General features: G+C 36.1%; 1 pseudogene; it reads right to left on the bottom strand.

Annotated features, from left to right (window-relative positions):
- The window catches only part of LOC129085251 (UDP-glucuronosyltransferase 2B31-like), an 89,235-nt pseudogene extending 66,492 nt beyond the window's left edge, over window positions 1-22,743 (bottom strand).
- Window positions 22,744-23,262: the final 519 nt, after the last annotated feature.

Here is a 23,262-nt window from a genome sequence, read left to right as displayed (position 1 = left end):
ATATGTGGAGCTTTAGGTCTAGGCAGAGAAAACAGACAACTCCTTGACTATGAAGAAAAGCAAGTCATTAGTTCTGTTATTGCAGAACGAATTTGCAATATTGCCAAATCAACATGAAGCAAGGACTCCAAACTAATGTAAAATTTGATTGTGGCCTGGAGATCTGGGAAAGGGAATCACACAGCCACCAGACAAACACAGATGAGCACAGAGGTAAAGAGAGTGAGAGAGATACACAGAGTAAAATTCCAAAGTACATACGTTTGTGTGTGTGCACAAGAACAGTAGCAATAAAATCAACAGAGGAATCTATCCATCCCAGATAAAATTAATTTAGAGACAGCCTAACAAAGATATTAAAGTAAATGTTTAGCAAGTTCACTGACATAAAGGAAGGCATAGTTTCTTTAAAAAAACAAAATAAAACATGTAATACAAAAGGAGAGAAAAATAAAAGAAAAAACAAATAAATATGAGCATCACAGAACTTGTAAAAATTAAAGGCAAAGCTATGGAGATTTTCAAACTCAATAAATGGAATAAAGCTCTAGATACGATATAATGTATATGGAGAGAGAAATAGCACACTAAAAGATAATATTGAGAAATTTTCCCAAAAATAGAATTAGGGATAAAGAAATTTACTTAAAAAGAAAGAGATAGAGGAGTTAAGAGTTATTATTTCTTTAAAAAGAGAGATCAGGCAGTAGAAGCTTTAATATGTATCCAATAAGTATTCTAACAGAAGATAACAGAGGAAATGGCAGAGAAACAACTCTTGAAAAAATAGCTGAGAAACTTCCAAACTCAAGACAGACATAAGTGTTCAGAATAAGAATACTGTAAACGTTAGGTAGAAAAAATGAAAATAAATTTATACTGGGTATACCTGAATGAATCTATATCACAATAAGAATAAAGAGTAAAAATATAATGAGATACAACCAACTACACACTACTAGAATGGCTAAAGTGCAAAGAACAACTAGAATTCTCCTATTGTGGGTAGGGATATAAAATTAGACAACCACTTTGGAAAATACATTGGCAATTTCTTATAAAGTGAAATAAACACTTTTCAAAAGAACCAGCAATCACATTCCTGAATATTGACCTAAGAGAAACAAAAACATATGTCTGCACCAATTTCTGTAGAACAATGTTTATTGAAGATCTATTTATAATAGCCCCCCAAAGTGGAAACAATTCAAATATTTATCAACTGATGAATAGTGAATGGAAGACCAGTCAGCAATAAAAAGACACAAAGTACTAATACATGCAGCAACATAATTAAATCTTCAAATTATCACAGTAATGATAAAAATCAAATGCAAAATTCTGTATGATTTCATTTATATAGCATTCTGAAAAATCAATGGAGACAACAATCAGATCATCATCAGATATTGGAGACGGGGGGGCGGGGAAACTGAATAACAAGGACCATGAGAGAATGTTTTGGGTTAATGGAAGTGTTCTATATTGTTAAGCTGTATACATAAAAAGAGTAAATTTTACTGTATATAAAATATACCTCAATAAACCTGAGTTTTAAAAAAGAATAGAGAGCCCTGGCTGGTGTGGTTCAGCTGGCTGGAGTGTCATCTGGTAGCCAAAAGGTTGAGGGTTTGATTCCCAGTCAGGGCACATACCTAAGTTGTGGGTTCAATCCCCGGTCCAAGCGCATGTGGGAGGCAACCAATCAATGTTTCTCTCTCACATTGATGTTTTTCCTTCTCCCATCCTCTCTCTCTAAAAGCAATGAAGAAAGTTTACTCAGGTGAAGATTTAAAAAAAAAAGAATAAAGAATAATATTAAAAGCTGCCAAAGAGAAAAAGAACACATTTTAACCTATAGCAGGCCTCTTCTAGATAATAGGCCACAGAAGGCAATAAATAACTTTTATTTATTAACTTATTTATTTATTAACTTTTTAAAAATTTATATATTGAGGAGAAATAGCTGTTAACCTGAAATTTTATATCCAGTTGAACAATCATTCAGGAGAGAAACAAAATAATTATGTTTTCAGATATACAGAATCAGAGAATTTACTACTTATGGATTCTTACTAAAAGAATAAATAAAGGAAGTCTTTCAGCAATAAGTAAAATAAAACCAGGAATATATGAAATTTTTAATGGTGTGTTAAAAATTAATTTAAACTTTAATTAGTACTGCCTGTAAAAAAATGCCTCACTACTTTTGTATTTTAAAAATTCAAACAATCGTAAGATTGAAGAGTATAAAAAATGGAAGATTAAAGCCTGCTAAGATCATTTTTATATTTGGGGAAGAATAGAAACACTAAATAACTTGGAATCTGTAAGAAAAATGTATATTCAAGTATTATGCTGAAAAAGTAAGAATTACAACTAAAAGAGAGAATATATTAGTAGTAAATGACTTAGTAGGCCCAAAAAAAAGTGGAGAATAAAAAACTGATGAACTAAGGGAAGGTAGAATAAAGTTTTTAAAACAACTAAAAAAGATAGGTATAAAAGATAAAATAAGATGATAAAAATTAGTGGAGATATACCAATAAATGAGATTATTTGACATTACTATTCAGGTTGGATAAAACAACAAAATCCTGCTTTATATTGCTAACAAGATACTAAACTAAAAGACCACACAAAATAGTTGGAAATAAAATATAAAGATATCTAATGTCTTATGCAAACACTAATCAAAGACAGGTATTTTAGCAATATAATATTTGAAAAAATAAACAAATCAAGAGGATAAAATATAAATCACAGACTGGGAGAAACTATTTGCAAAAGGTACATCTGATTTTTAAAAAGAAAGCTGTTGTTCAAAATATATATAAATTTAAAACTAAAACAAGGAAACAAAAAACCTGACTAAAATATTGGCCAAACCCTGGACACCTCACCAAAGAAAATATACATATGGCAAAATATATATATGAAAATATGTTCCACATCATGTCATTAGGAAATTTCAAAGTAAAATAATGAGTTACTATTACATAAATATAAGGATGGCCAAAATCCAAAACACTGACAACAACAAATGCTGGACGGGATGTGGAACAACAGGAACTCTCATACATTGCCAGTGTGAATGCAAAGTCATACAGCCACTTTGGGAGACTTTTGGAACTGTGGTGACTTCTTACAAAGCTATACATATTCTTCCATATGATCCAGCTATTAGGCTCCTTGGTATTTACCCAAAGGAGTTAAAAACTTATGTCCACACAAAAACCTACACATGGATGTTTATAGCATCTTTACTCATAGTTGCCAAATCTTGGAAGCAACAAAGATGTCTTTCAGTTGTTAAATGGATAAGTTGTGGTACATCTGGACAATAGAATATTATTCAGCACCAAAAATACATGAGCTGTCAAGCCATGAAAAGACACAGAGGACCTTAAATGCATATTACTAAGTGAAAGAAAACAATTGGAAAAGACTATATATTGTATAGCTGCAATAGTATGAAAAGGTAAAAATATAAAGACAATAGAAAGCTCAGTGATTGTTGGAAGTCAGAGGGATGGAGTCGATCATGCAGAGCACAAAGGACTAGAGTAATAAAAAATATTCTGCATGATTTTATAATAATGGATATATGTCTTCATACATTATACTCTCCTCAAAAATAACAGGCAACAGAATGCAATAAACTAAAAGCTTCAACGCACTGCGGGAAAGTAATTGTATTTAATACACCTGAAATTTTATTTCTAAACTATCATTCAAGAGTATATTTTATACATTTGTATAAGCCCACAGAATTTACAAAACCAAGAGTGAATCCTATTTTAAAATATGGACTTTCAGTGATTATGATGTAACAGTGTAGGTCCATCCTTGGTTAAAAAACATACTATTCTAGTGAGTGATGTTGATAATGGGTGAGATTTTGCATGTGTGGGGAAGGATAAATGAGGGATTTCCTTACCTTCCTCTCAATTTTGTTGTAAACCTAAAACTTTTCTAGAAAAATGAGGTCTTAAAAAAAAGATGTAGTGTCTGTGCAGTGGTATCTTTATAGGACTAGCTTGGCTTCAGGCTTAGTTTGTATTTGCACAGCTGCCAAAATGGATTCTCTTTTCCAGAGATTCCGAGAGGTATCTTATATCCTTTACTAAAATTCTTTTCTGCTGATATGTACAGAGCTGGTTTTATTGTTTATAACTAAGAATCCCAACTGATAATAGCTGGGAAGTCTAACCCACCTGGAAAATAGAGAAATGTCATCAAATAACCTCTGTTGAGAAACAAAAACTCTGCCCTTAGGCTGTATTGTTGGGAATCTGAGCATGGTAGCATAGGTAAAAGTTTGAAGAACCCACTGATGCCCTACTTAAACTACTCTCTCTGATTTTATACTGCTAAATCCAATGGCCTCTGTTCTTTTCTCAAGGTTAGCCTTTATGCCACGTTTGACACTATTGACTAGTAGTCCCCTCTGGAAGCTCTGTTAGCCCTTGACAGAGAGCATGTCAAGGGCAGAGTTGGAGCAGAATTATTTTTGTATTCCCAGAATATTGCATTCTTCTCGACACACAGAACTCAATGAGATTTCAATGAATGAAAGAATGAATACATATTGAATTTTTAACTAGGACTAAAGGAAAGAACATAACTGAATAAGCATACAGAAAATTTTGGTTGAATAGTAAAAAAGTAACAGTAACCCATTTTGAGTGTTTTGAGCCTATTTAATAATAGTAATTAATTTTCATGTAAGCAAATTGTGGATTTACACAACAAATAAGTTGGATAATTGTCTTGAAACTAAAACATATCACTGGGATTGATCTATTTGCTAATATATGTTGATTTATTAAATTGGAGAGTAAAGAAATAATTAAGGAGCTACAAAAACAGCATGAAGTTATAAAGATTCCAAAGAACATCAAAAGTCCTGTGGCTATTCAGTTCATCGTATGGTCTTTATCTCAAAAAAAAAAAAACAAAAACAAAAACAAAAAAAACACAAAAAACCAGAAGTGTCCTTGCTGGTTTAAAAATATCATCTCATTTTTTGGATCTTCAATGATCATCAGATTGATTTTACCACACCTAGTTTAAAATCTGAAAACAAAAATGACTTTTACCAGGACAAAACTGAATTAATTCTGTAGGAGATTTACATTCAAACATACCCGACCTAACCAGATATTAATTTTACAAGCATTGATTGATCAGGATCAGGGGTCAGAACACATTAGCTTATGGACCGGATTCAGCTCCTCATCTGTTTTTGTTAGTAAAATTTTATGGTAACACAGCTGTGCCCATTTTTTCATGTAGTATCTATGGCTACTTTAGCTCTACAATGGCAAATTTAAGTAGTTGGGACAGAGATGGTATGGCCCACAAAGTGCCTAAAATATTGACTATCTGGCACTTTACAGAAAAAGTTTGTTGACTTCCAATCAAGAATATGTGGAGAAAGCTAAGAGATCTAATCTACATTTTTAGACTTGTACGAAAAGGCCCTGGGAAGAGGATTCTTTCTAGCTCAATGCCACAGTGACAGCTTCTCCCTTAATCCACTCCCTTATCACCTTCCCCTTGCTCCCCACTTCATTATAATCCGGGCTTACAACTGAGAACAATTTATAGTACGAATTTATAGGTAGTTAAACTTTGTGATTAAAAAGCTATTGTATATAAGAATTCCACACCCACTTGTATATTATCTTAATTCTTTTTCCTAAGTTCTCACATTGTCCCCACTTTTTCAAAATCAATAGTCTCCTTTTTATCTACAGTCCTATTTCTCAATCTATTTCTCTGCTCCTATTTTCCCACAAATACCTTTAAAATAATACTTTCTTATGTACATGTTCTTAGCATTATTTTATTCCAGCTCTACACTTGCTCATGCATATTATTCTGCTTCCACAGCTTTCATCATCCTTCTGTACAGCTAATTCCCCCTCGCTTTGACCTTGCCTTTAAACCTCACACCTGCATTTCCAAATGATTTTGGTATGTTGCTTTACTACTCACATTTGTCTCGTTTAACAAACTAAATTTCCTTTGACACCTAAATCATTATCTCTGCCTGCAAACACAAATTATAAAATGCATCCAAAAATAGCAAATATTCATTGTTTACATTCCCTAACTCAGTTAACTGCATCACTCTCCAAGTGATTTTCAAAGCTAAAAACAAAGGAACCCTCTCAATCAACTACTTGTCACATAATTTAAAATTCTGAAGATTCGTAAGTTTTAAATGCATTTAGAAATTGTTTCTTCAATGTCATTTCCATTATTCTATTTTATATCCTTACCATTGGATAACTTTAAAATAGTTGCAATCTGCGCTCCTGTCTTCAGATGACTATTTCTCTAATCCATCCGCTGTACTGTTCCCTGGCTTATCTTATTACAATAACAACCTGATCATGAGAAAACTCTGTTCAAGAATCTTCAAGATGGAACTACAAAATGTTTGGAGCAACATTCAAGGCCAATCATACCCTGAGCTACCTTTTCTGATTTATTTCCAACTAAACCCTACTGTGAAACTTAAACTCTAATAATTTTGGATTACTTTTCATTTTCCAAATCTATCTGTGACATAGAGTTGAGTCATTCTTTTCATGCACACTCCTACGCCTGTCATCCCAAATGCATGTAAGGAACAATAGGTGGTCATAGTTTGACTCACACTTAGATTTTGGTTTGCTGATACTCTTATGCAAGTTGGCTAGAGAAGGAGAGGAAAAAAGGGAACTGAGCAAGGTGGCTTAGAAAGGTTGCTGAGGAGACTCTGAGAAAGGAATAGATAATTATAAGAGAAAGTTTGCAGAAAGAGCAGTGTGAGGCTGTTTTGCCATAGGACTCCGTCCTCTGTTTTCTCATTAAATCTATATTACAAAGCAATACTTTCACAAGTTGAATTTATTTAAGGGCTAAAACTGAGTGCTCTGGCCTGAAGGTGTACATAAGATGAATTCAAGAAAACTGGATTACATTGAACTGTGTAAACATTTGCTTCCTCCTTTTTTTTTGTAAATTTCTTCGAAGGCAAGAATCATGTTTTATAATAACTGATCTCTGTTTATGCTATTGATTTGGATTCTGTCCACCTCTAATATGTATTTTTCCTATAATTTTTAATACTGTCTCTGTGTCCAGTTCTCCCCATCCTTCGTACTATAATCATCTGGACAAATGAGTTGGTATTCTTTTATAATATTATCTCCTCTATGAGGGAGGCTCTGTCCTGCAGAGTCTTCCCAGCCACCACGGATGAGGAAATAAATTGTACCAGATACAATTTGTCAGGAAAAGGGGGTGGCGATTCCCTCTAGCGGAAAATACCCCGAGCCCTTCTCTGAAATGGCTTTTATTGAGAACAATGTGTGCAGGGGTATACAGCATGCACGCAAACCTTATCAATCCATATCAAAAGGCTATAAATATTTCAGATCAGGGTCTGTCAAAAACGCGGGAATCAGATGGGGCTCAGGAAGTTTCTCCCTGCTGTGCAGTTAAATATCTGGTTTTTCCTTATTGGGGCAGTGAGTGACAGAGCAAGCTTCAGTAATTGTATTGCATTCTTTAGGCCAGGTCTCCCAGGGTACTCTTGGTGTCAGTATCGGGTCATGCTTGCCTCTAGTATTCCTAGTTTTCAAGTCAAGGCTTATAGGTCCTTTTCAAAGCCTATGTCACATGGGACTACAGCTCCCAATACCACACAAAATGGTCCCCAATACCTATATCTTATCACTGTCACATATCCTTATCTCCCATAGCCTATCACTGTCACCAGCAAAGCACATTCTCAGAAAAGCTCCTTGAGCCTATTTATTCATTACTTAAACCAGAAATTTAAAATTTATTCAGATTCTTTAGAAAACACCTGTTTCATTAGATATCTTACCCATTACCAAACAGCTGTTGCTGGATATACCCCCTCCTCCCATTAAATAACATTACATATGGGACGTTTTTAATGAGGCTCATGATATTGTACCTTCAAAGCTCTATTGTCCACTGGACTAAATTAATGTTTAAAAGAAAAGTATGCTAGACACTGTTCTAACAGTGCCAGTTAGCAAGAAAGACAAAATCCTTGTACTCATTCTTGTTACATTCTTGTACAGAGAAAACAAACAAATGAATAAAACAAGAAAATACCAAATAATGATGTGATAGAGTTCAATCCCTTTAGATCTTGTTTGTTTGCGTACATTGCTGAAGTCAGGCAACTGAGTTCCTCTGAGATACTTGAGCTGTGACCTGAAGGACAAGAAAAAAGCAGTTATGTAAATATCTAAGGGAAGAGCATTCCTGGCTGAAGGAATAGCTTCCATGATAGATCAGATCTATCATCTAAAGGTCCTGTCAAACACTAACAGTTTTTATTCTCTCTGATTTTGAGGTTAGAAATTTTTTGGGCAAAAAAATAAACTGTCAATCTCTTCATCCTTCTCTCTCCTCCCCAATTCCTTCCTTCCGATGTATTATAATTATTGTCTGCATATAGTCGGTGCTTAAAAATTGCCCTGAGACTTTTCAGCATGAAGCCGCCACTACAGCAAGTGTTGCCAAGAAGAGCAGTCACCCCAAAGTCACTGTTTGACTGTCTTATATTGGACCAAGTGTCCATCCTCTTCATTCTACTGAAAGAATATGGTTTCCAAAGTGGGTTATACAATACAATGGGGAACAAGAATAAAATATTAGACTTGACACATATTAATATGCCTAATAATGAAATATGGAGGGATTTATGCTTTTCTAATACTAATGTACTAACTGACACTGCTGTCCTCACTTGTCCCATAAGTCAAATACATAGAAGTTGTGGTGGGCATCGAGGCATTCATTTCCTTTCTATGTATTATACTGTGCCACAGTCATGGTGTCAATATGGCTAATTTTTATAAAATAAGATCTTTAAAATAATAATGGAGTCTTTCTATTAGTTTGTAATGAAGCAACAGTTTACCATGAAAATCATTTTTACTACAGAGTAATTTTCTGTAGCAAGGATTATCCAACTAAAAGCTGAGTAACACTTACCTGTAAAAATAACTTGACAAGTGTTTCCAATTTGCTGAACTTTTCTATGAATACAAATGACTGTGAGGTATTTCTTGGAAAAAAATACTCAATCAGTTTCCTCAAGGTAAAGGTAACATTTTTAATAATAAAAGAGAAAGTAATTGCTGCTGAAATGACATTTGTGCTACAGAGAGAGCATTTCCAAATTTAAAATAAACACTTGGAAATGGTCCATTGTTATATAATTTTGTTGCTGAAAACAATTTCATTGTGAAACTCTTAATATCTGCACACTTAAAAATCTTAGAAATAGTTTTTAAAACTGTCTTAAAAATCATTCAAATGAGTAGTTTCAATGAGTCATTTGAATCTATTTCTTAAAAATTCAAAAATGCAATAACTTCTGATTAGTTTGCTAGAATGACTGATATAGGAGGTTATATATATTTGCTAGCTGAATTTCAACAAATCTTTTTGCATAATTGGGGATGGGGGTAAAAAATTAGTACCATGATTTTGCAAGCACAGCTAATGGTGCACTTCTTTCACCTGGATATACTTATTTTTGTGAGATAGCTCTTTCAGCTAAGACAGCCTTTAAAACCAACATGGGAAAAAAACTGAACTTAGAATCAGACCTCTAAGCTACTATATCACAAGGTATTAAACCAAGAATTTTTTTTACTGTAAAAGCCCATTTTTTAATTATTTTGTTATGTTTATTCTTACAGTTGTCTTAATTTTTCCTCCTTTACCCCCCTCCGCCCACCCCACCCCCATCCCCCACTCCCACAGTCAGTTCCCACTCTGTTGTCCATGTCCATGGGTCATTCATACATGTTCTTTGTCTAACTCCTTCCCCCATTGTCCTATTTCTACCATTTCTACCATTGTCCTCCTTCTCTATCCCCTCTGGTCACTTTCAGTCTGCTCCATGTTTACATGCCTGTGGTTTATTTTGTTCGTTAGTTTATTTTGTTGAATAGATTCCACTTATAGGTGAGATCATATGGTATTTGTCTTTCACCAACTGGCTGATTTCACTTAGCATAATATACTCCAGTTCCAGCCATGTTGTCACAAAAGGTAGAATGAATCTTTCTTTCTTTCTTTCTTTCTTTCTTTCTTTCTTTCTTTCTTTCTTTCTTTCTTTCTTTCTTTCTTTCTTTCCTTCTTTCTTTCTTTCTTTCTTTCTTTTTTAAATGGAGATTTATTTATTTTTTTAATGCCCAAGTCAATTATAAAATATTAAAAGGTTTAAATCCATTATAAATTCTCAGCAATGAAAACAATATGACACCAGCACAGAAATAATCATGTAGAGCAATGAAATAAAATGAGCATTCTAGAAACACAGTATATATCTGTCTAACAATGTAATATATGATTAAGTTGATATTTCAAGTCAATAGGGAAAATACGGCTTATTCAACAAATAAGGTGCATGGACCACTATTCCTTGAAATAAAACAAACATAGAGCCCTATTTCACACATTATACAAAAAATATTCAGGTGAGTTAAAAATCAATATGTAAACTCTAAGGAGTTTTAGGAGATAATGCGAACTAATATTTTTCTTACCCTGAAGTAAAATATTGAAACCCAGAAGCTATAATGTAAAATATTGACAATATGACTATATTAAACATTTAAGACTATGTAGTAATATACATATAAAAAAGTTAAAGGACAAATAATAGAATGGAAAAGTATTTGCCACACATCTAAAAAAGAGTTAATAGTTGTTATTTTTTAGAGGAAAAAACTCTACAAACCTTTAATTGATAAATGGATAAAGAATACCAAAAAGTCATTTGAAATTTTTTTAAAAAATAATAGAAATAGGCAAGAAATACACAAAAACAGGTTTAATTTCAACAAATAATAAAGTAACAATTAAAAGAACACATCATTGTCACAATAATATTAATAAGTGTTAAAAATATTGGTAATATCAAGTATTAGTGACTGTGAAGGGAACTGGGTATTCATAGACTCTTTTTCTTCATCTTAAAGCAGTCCCTTTAACATATTTTGCAGTGTTGGTTTGGTGGAGGTGTATTCTTTCAGCCGTCTTTTGTCTGGGAAAATCCTTATTTCGTCTTTCATTTGAATTGAAAGCCTTGCTGGGTAGAGCAGTCTTGGGTGCAGGCCTTTGATTTTTATGACTTGGAATATTTCTTGCCATTCCCTTCTGGCTTGCAGTGTTTCTGTTGAGAAGTCAGCTGCTAGCTGTATTGGGGCTCCCTTACATGTTACTACCTGTTTCTCCCTTGTTTCCTTTAGGACTCTCTGTTTGTCTTTGATATTTGCCATATTAATTATGATGTGTCTTGGAGTAGGCCTCACTGAGTTCCTCTAAACCAAAAATTTTTAAACTGATGAAGCATTGTCAACCAAATTGCACTCACCAGAAAGGCAAAAAGGTTATTGAACCATTGATAAACAGAATAAACTAATATGAAAACTATTATTTAATCTTCTTAATTTTGTCATTCTTAATATCTATTTTATGTTTGTTCTACAAAATATATATTATCACAGAACATTATTATATATAATTAATAATATATAATTATAATGTATGAAGAATGTTTAAAAAATTTTAGTTTGATGATGAACAAAATAGAAACAGAGCCATGGGTATATGGAACAGACTGACAGCTGTCAGAGGGGAGCTGGGATGGGACTAGATTAAAGAAGATGAAGGAATTAGCCAAAGAACATAGATGCATGCATGACCCATGGACATGGACAATGGTGTGGGGATTGCCTGAGGAAAATGGGGATTGGGGTAGTGGAGGTGGGCAAAGTGGGGATAAATGGGAATGGAAAGCAACTTTGCTTTGGGCAATGGGTGCATGATGCAGTGTGTGATGATGCTTTGTTGAGTTGTATGCTTGAAACCTGTATGGTTTTGTGAACCAAAGTCACCCCAATAAATTCAGTAAGATTTTTTAAAAATTTGAGGTACATAATCAAAATGAAATCTGGAGATCATTGCTTTAGTAGCACTAGTTGCATCATGTCTCAGATTCCTATTACCTCAGTCATCATTGAAAGCACAAGTCATTCCATCATCTGTTACAACCTGGTCTTCCATTCTCATACTGCTCTGTAATCTATTCTGACTGAATCCCTCTCCCATCTCAATCTTTCTACTCTGCCCTCTAAAAGGTCTGGGTCCAGATCAACAACTTCCTGTGGTAGCTAATCTCATTGATGTATCCCAATGGATCACATCTCCTGATGTGACATCATTGTGGGTCCTGTCTCTTGAATCTGAACTGGCCTTGTGACTTACTTTAATCAATAGAATATGACAGAAGTGAGGTAAAGCTGGTTCTCAAGAAGTTCCAGCAGCTTTTATTTTTGTGCTTTTGGGAGCCCTGAACTGCCATATTACAAGTCCATTTACACTCTGGAAAGTTCAGGAGGAGAGGGAGAGACCCAGGGATAAGAAAAAGACAGAGAGAGAGAGAGAGAGAGAGAGAGAGAGAGAGAGCAGACAGACAGACAGGCCTAGGCATCCTGCTGAGGCCAGCTTTTCAGTCATCTCCATTAAGGTACCAGACATGCAAAAGAGCCAACTTGGAATTTCCAAATAAATCAAAGCTCCAGGGGACTTCAGCCCCATCCAACATCATGTGAATCAGAAGAATCACCCAGCCAGGCCCAGTCAACCTACAGTATCTTGAGAGATAACAAAGCATTATTTTAAGCCCCTGTGTTTGGTGTGGTTTATTAAGCAGCAATCCACAACAAAACCCTCTGTTACTTTCTCAATCTTCTGGTAACCTTCCCTTTCGTCTTTGGATTGAAAACTAATGTTCCAGTTGAGCACATTTTACCCTAGAGTCTTCTCAAGTGACATCTGCTTTCCTCCTCACACTCCACCTACTGTAGGGCCAGTAGCTAGAGTAGGTATTGTCCTTGTTTCCCACTGTCCTCCTGCAGAGACCTCTGCTCCCTTGAAGCTCATGCCATCTGGCTCTATCCATCTCTAAATCATTTTTCTGCCATCTGCTGATCTCTTGGCCATTCCTCTTTACTCGCAGATAACTTGACCCTTGGCTCATACTCCACCTGGACTTTTGTCATCATGCTCTTGATTTCAACATCTATGTGGACAACTCAACCTATAACCTTCCTTCCAGTTCCTTGGCTTCTTAATTTTCCCTCTACTCCTCTTCAGCCACCTGTTCCCATGATTGAACACTGGAACTTTTAAATTGAATCAGCTCAAAAAAATAAATTTCAAATATCCTTTTAGCTCATACATGCTATTAACTCTACAGCAACCTTTTTTTTTTTAACACATTAGAATCTCCAATAAGTAGCACTGAAGAAAATAACACAACCAGCCTGACATATTTTTCATTGATAATTACAGACCTCACATGGACATTCAACACTCCTAACAATACTAAATTTCTGCATTAGGTTTGCATTCTTCATTTTGGACACAACTACTTAGTGCTATCTCTTCTGTCCTCAAATTGCTTATCTCCCCTGACCTCCCTCATGCTTCATAAATAAAATAGAATTTATTCAGTGGAGATTCTCCATCTTCCTGCCATCAAATCTACTAACCCGCCTGTCTGTACCTTTACCACTGTTACAGAGATTCACTTCAGGAGTCTGTCTTTCAGGCCCATCACCCCATGAGAGCTCTGTGTCCCATCTCCTCTTGCCTTTCCAAAGGTTTAGTACCTTCCATCGTTCTGTTCATTTTGCATCATCAATGATCATTCACTGCAGTGTAAAACATAAAATCTATTAAAATCCCGTATTTTGTTTTATTATGCCAATGTACACAAGCAATCACCTATTGGTCCATCTTCAAACTCTAACTCTTGCTTTGCTTCCCAATATTCATAAAAATTATTCTTATAGAATCAACAATATTCTTGTTGCCAAACCCAAGGAATATAATTATGTTGCCATCTTGTTTCTCTCCCAGTTTTTCTCATTTGAATATATGACACCACCAACAATCCAGTCACGTAAACCAGAAATCTCAGACTTAGTTAGCTGTAATCACTTAGACTTTAGTTCCTCCTTGACTCTCTCCCTTAAAACTAATTCATCAGCAAGTCTAATCTTTTAACCTCTAGTCTTCTAAATCCTCTTACTTTTCTCCTTACCCACTACACCTATCCTGGTGTGAGCCATATCATCTCTCTCAGATCTCACAGGTCTCTCGTCACCAACTCTCCTTATTTCCACTTGACTTCACAGTGGGGAAAAAAGTGATCTTTCCAAATTGTAAATCAATCTACATAACTCCACTGCTGAAGACCTTTCACTGCTTCTTATTTGAACTTAAAGTGAAATTGAGACTCATACCATGGTACAAGGGTAATTTTCGTCCCCTCCTCCATACATTCCATAGGGAGGAGAGAACTTTCTCTCTGCAGGAAGAAAATGGTGGAAATATTCCTGGTTTTTCCCAGCAACTGTCCCTGCCACTCTCATCCCTTAGTACCCCTTTTTTCTCCTAAGAGAAAGAGGGAATTTATCTCACTGGTGAGATGGGTAACAACAGGAACTGAGAATGTGTGGCTCAGAGACTTCTTGGGTTCTTTCTTTCAGAATGGCTTAATTCCCTTTTGCCCTTTAGTAAATAGCTTCCCCTCTGGGAAAGCCTGCAATTCAGCCTGCGTGGGTCAGCAAGGGAAGTAAATTTATTCAGGATGATGACAGCGGGGAAGTAATAGGAAGCCCATTTTACTGTATTCTCCAATAAGCAGAATCAGTGATATGGCTGCTATTTTGATCTCCATCTAATCTGACTCCTGAGTCCTATATCCCATTTGGTTCTAACTTCTGGAATAACACAGAGAGTTTATCACCCTAAATTTTACTTCATCTGACTTTTTGCTACCTCCGCAACTTCATTTTTTGGCATTCGCCCCTGCTTACTAGGCTTCAGTTACTCTGGCCTTCTTTCATTTCCTAAAACATTGCCACAATTCTCCTGCCTCAAGACCTTTGCACTTGTACCTCCCTCTGCCTGAAAAGATACCCCTATGGCCTTGTGCATGATTTGCTTCTTAGTTTTAGGTGTCACATTATTAGTTATCATGTTCCATGGGTGGCCTTCCCATACAATGTTACATAAAGTTACTTCCCCACTGCCATTTTTGTCTGCCCCAACTCCTTACCTGCTTACTTCACAGTACTTATCACATCTTTATGTTTGTTTGTTTAATTTGCTTGTTTGTCCTCCTTACTCAAATGTGTCAATGAAGGAACAAGTCTTTATTGTTTACCATTATATCCCCAAGAATTAGATTATAGCAGGATAGTAATAAGCATTTGTTGAATGAATGAATGATTACATGAAAAATAGCATCTTAGAATTAATATCTGAATTGCTGACTTGAGAACAACAGAGTGATAAACGCTTTCAATTGTTTATCCAACTAATTTCCAAGTGAATTTTTCATATTCCTATAATTGTGTCCCACCAAGGAAACCAGGAATTGTTTGGTTTACCATGAAAACCAGGTTCCAAAAGTCCAAATGCCTTAGAGAGATGATTACTTTAAGAATATGGAGTCAAGTTAATGATGTTTATTAAAAACTTACATATATAGATTTATTGCTAAGGAAAAAGGAAATAAAAAAGTGGATCTGGGTGGTGGATCTAGAAAAACGAAAATGTATATCCATGAAGTGATTAACACACACATATAAAACAATAAAGTCTATTTCCTGGCACGATTAGAGAACTAGCTAATAAATGTATCAAGTACACTCATATATATATATATATATATATATATATCACATATATATCATCTCTACATATAGGTTCTTACTAATTTTCATACATTTCAAAGAACAAAATTAATTTAAAATTGAGTACTGAAATAGGTAAAATAATGGTTCTCCCCAACTCCCAAAATGTCCATATCCAAGTCCCTGGAAACTGAATATATTACCTTACGTGGCAAAAGGGATTATGCATTTGTGATTAAATTAGAGATCACAAGATAGAAAGATTATCCCAGTGGGCCCCCTATAACCATGAGGATCCTTGTAAAGGAAAGAAAGAGGCAGAAGAGTATGAGTGTGCTGGCTAGAAGTGGCACACAAGCCAATGATGTTAGAAAATGCAAGGAAACTGATTCTCTTTTAGAATCTCTAGAAAGGGACTCAGCCCTGCCAACACCTTAAGTTTAGCCCAGTGAGCTCCATTTTGGACTTCTAACAACTAGAACTGTATGATATATATCCATGACGTTTTAAGCCAGTAATTTTTTGGTAATTTTTTACAGGAGCCATAGGAAACCAATACAAGTATATTAAGCAAACTTTATTCAGTTCTTAATAATTCAGAATCTCAGGATCATTATGAGAATTAATTAATGGTGAACTGTAAATAAATAGACATGCTAGTTAATGAAGGCTTTCTGTTCAGAAGTCTGAATAAGCCAGTTTTTATTATAAAACCTATGTAAGCACGAATCATGGTTGGAAGAGACTAAATTAGAATATGTCTTAAGGGAGTTTTAGGTGTATTTTTAAAAAGATTTTATTTATTTCCTTTTAGAGAGAGGGGAAGGGAGTGAGAAAGAGGGAGAGAAACATCAATGTAAAACATCAGTTGGTTGCCTCTTTGTAAGCACCCTGTCTGGAGACTGAACCTGCAACCCAGGCATGTGCCCTGACCAGAATCGAACTCATGACCTTTCGCTTTGAGGGAGGATGCTCAACCAAGCGAGCCATAGCCGTTAGGGCTTTAGGTGAATTTTTAAGTAGACAAAAGAGGACCCTGAAAAGAAGAGTAGAGCCTTCAAGGGGATCAGGAAAAATTCTAAGAATAGGAAAGAGACAATTACTGGTAATTTGATCTGTAAATGAAGGAAGATAATCTAATCAGAATTCCTCTTTTGAATTATTTTATTTTTTATCTAAAAGGCCATTTTTTTAAGATTTTTATTTATTTATTTATTTTTAGAGAGAAGAAAAGAGAGGGAGAAAGAGAGGGAGAGAAACATGATGTGAGGGAGCACATGTCCTGACAAGAATGGAGAATAGAGCCTGTGATCTTTGCTTTGTGGAGCGAAACCCAACTGTCTGAGCCATACCGATCAAGGCTAAAAGGTCATTCTTAAAAATGCTTATAATGTGTTTCATAAGATAAAGTATAATTATAGCCCATTGCCATATATTCCTAGATTAACTGCCTATCATCTGAAAAGAAAGCATTCTTAGATACAAACCAGATAGATATCCGAAGCCAGTGTGGAGAAGGTAAGATAAAATGTAGGTGTCTTTTTCTCATGCATTGTCATAATGAAAGTGAGCTCAAGGATGAGGAAATGAGTTTATGTAAGGCAGGTGATAAAATGGAAGGAGCAGGGACTTTGACATCAAACAGCCTTGGTTCAAATTCCAGCTTTACTTTTTATTGGTCCTGTGATATTAGGCAAATTAATTAAAATATTTTGACTCTCCATTTTCTTATCTGTAAAGTACCTAACTCTTGTGGTTAGTATTAGATGTTAGTATTACATGAGAGTTTCTCATAAATAATCAGAATAGGAGGAATGAAATGTTTTAAGACTTAGAATATTTCTCTACCAAATCTGTGAGGATGTGCATAGGTGGGTAGGTGGGGTGGAGGGTAGGGATAACTTTAGGTAGTAGAACTAAATGTCTCTGTTAGAATCAACCACAATGAGAGAGTATTTCTTAAATTTGAAAGACAGTTCATGCTTTGTCCCCTTGACAGACATAGTCTTACAATTTTTACAAAGAAGAAATTCGAGAGTCAGAAATAAAGTGAACTGCTCCCAAAGACAAATTAACTGCCAAAAGAGTTAGAGGTGGAATGAGACTCAGCATTCTTGTGTCTTGAACTCTCTTTCCTTCTTCCGATAATAGCCTCAACTATTAGGTCTCTTGGTGTTGTTCTTGAGCCATCTATTATTTTCCTTTGGCATTATTTCCTCATTATAATGAAATGTGGAAGAGAAAAATGAGGTGAGAAAACTCAGTAAAGTGCTCGTAATCTTGCGATCTCATTTTTTTCTGAGCTGATAGCTCACTAATGAGCTCTTTAAGGACTAAGTTAAATTTGAAGTTTAGAGGAAAGAAAACAGTTTACCCTTACTTATCAAATGGTCTAAAAACATACAAGTATGTATAACAAATTCCTGCATGTTGTCATTTAGAATTGTGGAAGCATTAGCAAGATTTTAAACCCTCTCTTAATGCAATAGAATGGCAAAGCGAACTGAAATTAAAATAGGTCAGATATTATTTCAAGAATTATTGAGCCTATATCCTAATTAAAAGTAGCTTTGTTAAATATTCATAAGTAAAGTATTGCAGTGGTGCAGAGATTCTATCTTTTCTACTTTTAAGTTTCAGAGTAGCAGGAAAAAAAATACTTACGCAAGAAACTCTTGCTTCAAATAAAGACATTTTACACACCAGCATTATGTTTTAGTCTGTTGAGTTCATGAAAAATATAAAATATCTTCCCTCAACACATTTATCTACATATCATTGCATGAGGGTTTGAGTTAGAAAGGCTTAGAATTTACTTGTTCCCTTTATTAATTAGCGATAGATCCTAAGTTAAATTATTTAACCTCTCTGAACACATTTTATAATGTATATAGCTGAGATAATCGTACCTGTGACATAGTGCTGTTATATAATTTAACACAAATAATGCTATACAGCATCTAATCAATCACCAAGCCAATACCACTTCCTTAATATGTCTCAAGACTGTCCTTTACACTCTATGCTCACTGTTTCTATTTTAGGTCAATTCACGCCTGGAATATTACAACAGTACCCTAACAGTCTCCCAGCCTCCAGTCTAGACCTCATTCTTTGCCACTTTTCCACTACTAAAACAAAAACTATGTCATTTTCAAATTTAAAACCCCCCAATTACTCCCTGCTGCCCTCAGGATAATGTCCAATACCTCACCTCAATTCTGAGGCCCTACAGGATTTAACCCCTTGTACTTGTCCTCTTTTGTCCCATGACCTTTTTCCTTTCCCCAGAAGGAATGGAATGCATACCTCACTCTACCCATGAATTGCTTGCAGGTTCCTGTAAAGTGTTTTATCGCATCTAAAAAATATATACAACCTAGGTATATATTTCTGTGGAATATGTAGACATTAGTTTGAAGTGACAGACTATGAAAAGTTTTTAGATTTCATAAGATTTAGAAAATGGTTAATATATTAAATAGTTAAGAGGTGGGGGAAGACAGGGTTACAGGGAGCCAGGGGTTAAGATATTTCAATTCTTCAGCCTGGAGGAGCCTAATCTCACTGACACCTTTTAAAAATAAAGAGTTTAAGTAGAAGACTGTTCACTGCCAAATCATTTTTTTAATCACTGCGAAGTTCAGTTAACTACTCCATTGAGATTCCCTTAAATGATATTCAAAGCATATGGTAAGAGGCAATCGGTTTTCTACTATTCTTTTAAAGAACATTCTCTTTCTTCTCTTTTTACTTTCCTTCTCTCTGCCCCTCCCAATACATTTCCTTTAAAGAATTTAAATCACCTTCTAACCTCTAGCATCAATAAGGTAAGTTATGTTATAAACCATGCCAAAATGTAATGCTTCCTCATCCTTTCTAACATTTCCCTCAACAGTCTCTGTCCCCCAAAAGCAAGGGTAACCACAAACTAATTTTCAACAATAACTCTTACTCAAATAAATCTGTGATACTTTATGAATATAGATTTTTAGATAGTATTTGGAAATGTTTGCATTGGGCCAGAATTTCATCCTTCATTTTGTAGCAGGCCTAATCAAATCCTGCTCATTGCCTAATATGGAACACAGGTACCAGTAGATTTATTTCTGGAAAACTCTTTTGCATCAGGTGAATATTTTTTAACTATTTATGTGATCAATGACTGTAAGTTTTACCAAAGCAATTTTTCTCATATATAACATTTTTGAGGGTAGGGGCCATAGGAGGCACTTAGTAAATCTCTATTGAGTGAATGGGTACATAAAAGTGCAAAGACTAGACTCCACCCATTGGAGTGCTCAGAGTGTAAGACAGAAACAGCATAGCAGTTATCATTGTTAAAAATATTATTGAATAATTTTACTTGGTGAGGTGCTAATAAAAAATATTAACAACATTCTTGCTCTCTTTCAGAATAAAAATTCTAAAAGAAAAGACTTTCATTCATACAATAAATTTTTATTGACCACTTGCTATGTGATAGCATTGTTTTAGCACTGGGGATATAATGACAAATAAGGCAAGACAAAATGTCTGCCCTTGAGGAACTTAAATATAATGGGGGTGACATCCAGTAAGATATATCTTAGTAAAAAGTGCTAAGGAAAAAATAAAGTATGGAAGTGGGGATATGCAAAGAGTGTTGAAATTTTAGATAAAATAACTAGGCAAAGACTCATGCAGGCAACTTTTGAATAAAAAAATGAAGAAAGTAAAGATATGAGAACATAATTCCTATGTATCCCTATAATAGGAGGAGAAAGGGGAGGAAAACTAATGTTGAATGTGAAAGAGATAAGCATTCCTTCAGTCCAGTTCTGCATGTAGCAGTCAGTACGGTAGTCCTCCCTTATCTCAAGTTTCACTTTTTGCAGCTTCGATTACCTGCAACCAGGGTACAAAAGTATTAAATGAGAAATTACAGAATTAAACAATTTATAAATTTTAAATTGTGCTGAGTAGTGTGATGAAATCTCATGCCATCCTACCCAGGATGTGAATCACCCCTTTGTCCAGTATGTCCACACTGTATACACTCCCCACCTGGCAGTCACTTAGTGCCTGTCTCAGTTATCAGGTTTGTTATCAGAGAAAGGGAAGAGACCACATCACACTCATGTACATAAGTTTTACTACAATATATTATTCTATTTTACTATTAGTTATTGCTAACCTCTTACTGTGCCTAATTTATAAACTTTACCATAGATATGTATGTAAAAGAAAAAATAGATAGTATATATAGGATTTGGTACTATTAGTGGTTTCGGGCATTCAGTGGGGGTCTTGGAATGTATCCCCTGATGATAAGCAGGGACCACTGTATTAGGTTTCACTACAGTTACTTACATACCAGTACATTGGGACTCACAGCGTATGCGGTATGCCTGGACAGCCCAGTGATTTTATCTGGTATAAGGGCTGAGGGGATGGCTTGTGGATTCAAGCAGAATAAAAAGGGCATTCAAATTAATCAGGTAGAGCCTCAAGGGCAGAAATTTTTTCTTGCCTTATTTGTCATTATATCCCCAGTGCCAAAACTATACCAGCTGTGTTTGCTATTTTCCATTCATACATCCAATCTAAAGAGAGATGCTCTTAGACAGTATTGTAATACATAATTAGAAAAAAAGTAGCAGGGAAAGTGAAACAAGTGAACCTTAGAACCTGGGAGAGATTAATGATGGTTAAGGAGAGAAAAAGAGGGATAAAAAATGAGCAGCGATACAAAGCTCCAGGTGGTCTTCTGGAGAGGTCCAAAATGAACGTGGAACGTGGTAGAGTATGCGTGCGTTAGGAAGAGGAGAAAGGATTGGAGTCTGCAATGGTGTGTGTTAGAGGTTGAATCATGTCCCCTGCAAATTCATATGCTAAGGACCTACCAGTACATCAAAATATGACCATTTTGGAAATGGAATCATCGTAGATATAATTAAAGATGAAGTCATTCCAGAGCAGGGGGCCCCCTAATCTGACTGGTGTCCTTACAAAAAGGAAAATTTGAATAGACACACCACATGAAGGTTGAAGTTATGTTATCACAAGCCAAGGACCCATCAGAAGCTAGGAGAGGCATGGAAGAAGAGATCTTCCATTCTGCCTTTAGCGTGAGCATAGCTCTGCCAACACTGATTTCAGCCATCTGCCTTTTCAACGGCAAGGCAATCCATTCCTCTTGTTCTAAGCCACCCAGTTCGTGGCACTTTGTTACGGCAGCCATAGGAAACTAATTAAACTCTGTAAGATTATTTTGAGGCAAACAGAAAATCATTTTAATATCAGAAAGGGAAGGAATGTAGTACAACAGTGAGGTTCCTGATTGTCATGTGCATCAGAAAAGTTTCATAGCTTTGCCTTCTGCAGTTAAATTGTATTTCCTTGTTTTACCAAATCCTTTTTTAACGATTGTGTTTAGAAAAATCACATAGAACCTGCTTTCTGCTTAGCCAAATTTCAAGGCCCATTCTGACTTGTGAGCTTGTAGTATTAGCCATACAAATAGCAATTGATCTATCAGCAAGAGGGAGCCAAGGCTGAAGAGGGTAAAAAGCGCTTTTTCTCAACATTGGATCGAAAGAGTAAGAGTTGCAAGGGGAAAAGAAACCTCGATTCAGCTATTTAGCATCTCCCTCCTACAGGCTGTGCGGCTGACTGCTCCCCTCTATCCTGCATGATTTGACTCCTCACCCCAGCTGTCAGGTGTCTGGGCAAGACCACGTTGCTGAGAAATGGAAGGTTCTCCCCATCCTCCACTCCCAGGGAAGAGAACCCGAAATCCACCCCACCTCGCGAACATGACTAGTTGGAAGGGAGCACTCAGCTCAGGTTTTCCCCGCAGCTGGGAGGTACCGGGAGCCATCGGAGGCCCCACGAATAGAGGAAACTGCGGCACGTCCACCCCGCGGGGCCGCAGCCAACTCGGCAGGACCTTTGTTTTCCTGCTGCGTTCAAAGTGAGTGGGGCGGTGCTGGTACATCTCGGTAGGGTGGAGCCCGACGGCCGACGGCACCCTTGTTAAATGGCTACTCAGGCGTCCTCCGGGGAATGGAAGGTCGCACCCCTTTAGAAGGGAAAACGACACACACCCCACACTCCCCTCATTCCCCGAGGAAATCCTGGGGCGGTTCCTCTTCTCCACGGCTCGGACCTCTCCGTTTTTAAACTAGCCACAGCCAGGTCAATCTGAACTGTCCCACCGATATTCCCGCTAATAATAAGCACCCTTCCATTGGGCCCACAGGCCACGCTGAAAACGGGCGTCCCCAAGTATGTCTCCAAGAGGCGTTAGCCTCGTAGCCTAGACGTCCATTCCAGCTTCGTTTCAGAACGTCCCCCTGAGACGGCCCGGCGTCTTCTCCTTCGGGAAATTCCCGCCTTTGCAGCCTGATTGTCCTGTCATGAACACAGGGCCGTTGTCCTGGTGTGGGTTGGCAGAATCGGGGTAACAAGCCTGGGACGAGCCGCACGGTAGTAGTTCGGGGTTCAGTAGCTCCCT

This window comes from Pteronotus mesoamericanus, unplaced genomic scaffold (assembly GCF_021234165.1).
Source record: "Pteronotus mesoamericanus isolate MK-2021 breed Mesoamerican mustached bat unplaced genomic scaffold, CSHL_Meso_final scaffold_232, whole genome shotgun sequence".
Lineage (NCBI taxonomy): Eukaryota > Metazoa > Chordata > Mammalia > Chiroptera > Mormoopidae > Pteronotus > Pteronotus mesoamericanus.
Note: the sequence above shows the minus strand (reverse complement) of the source record. Positions and strands in the feature narration are given on the sequence as shown.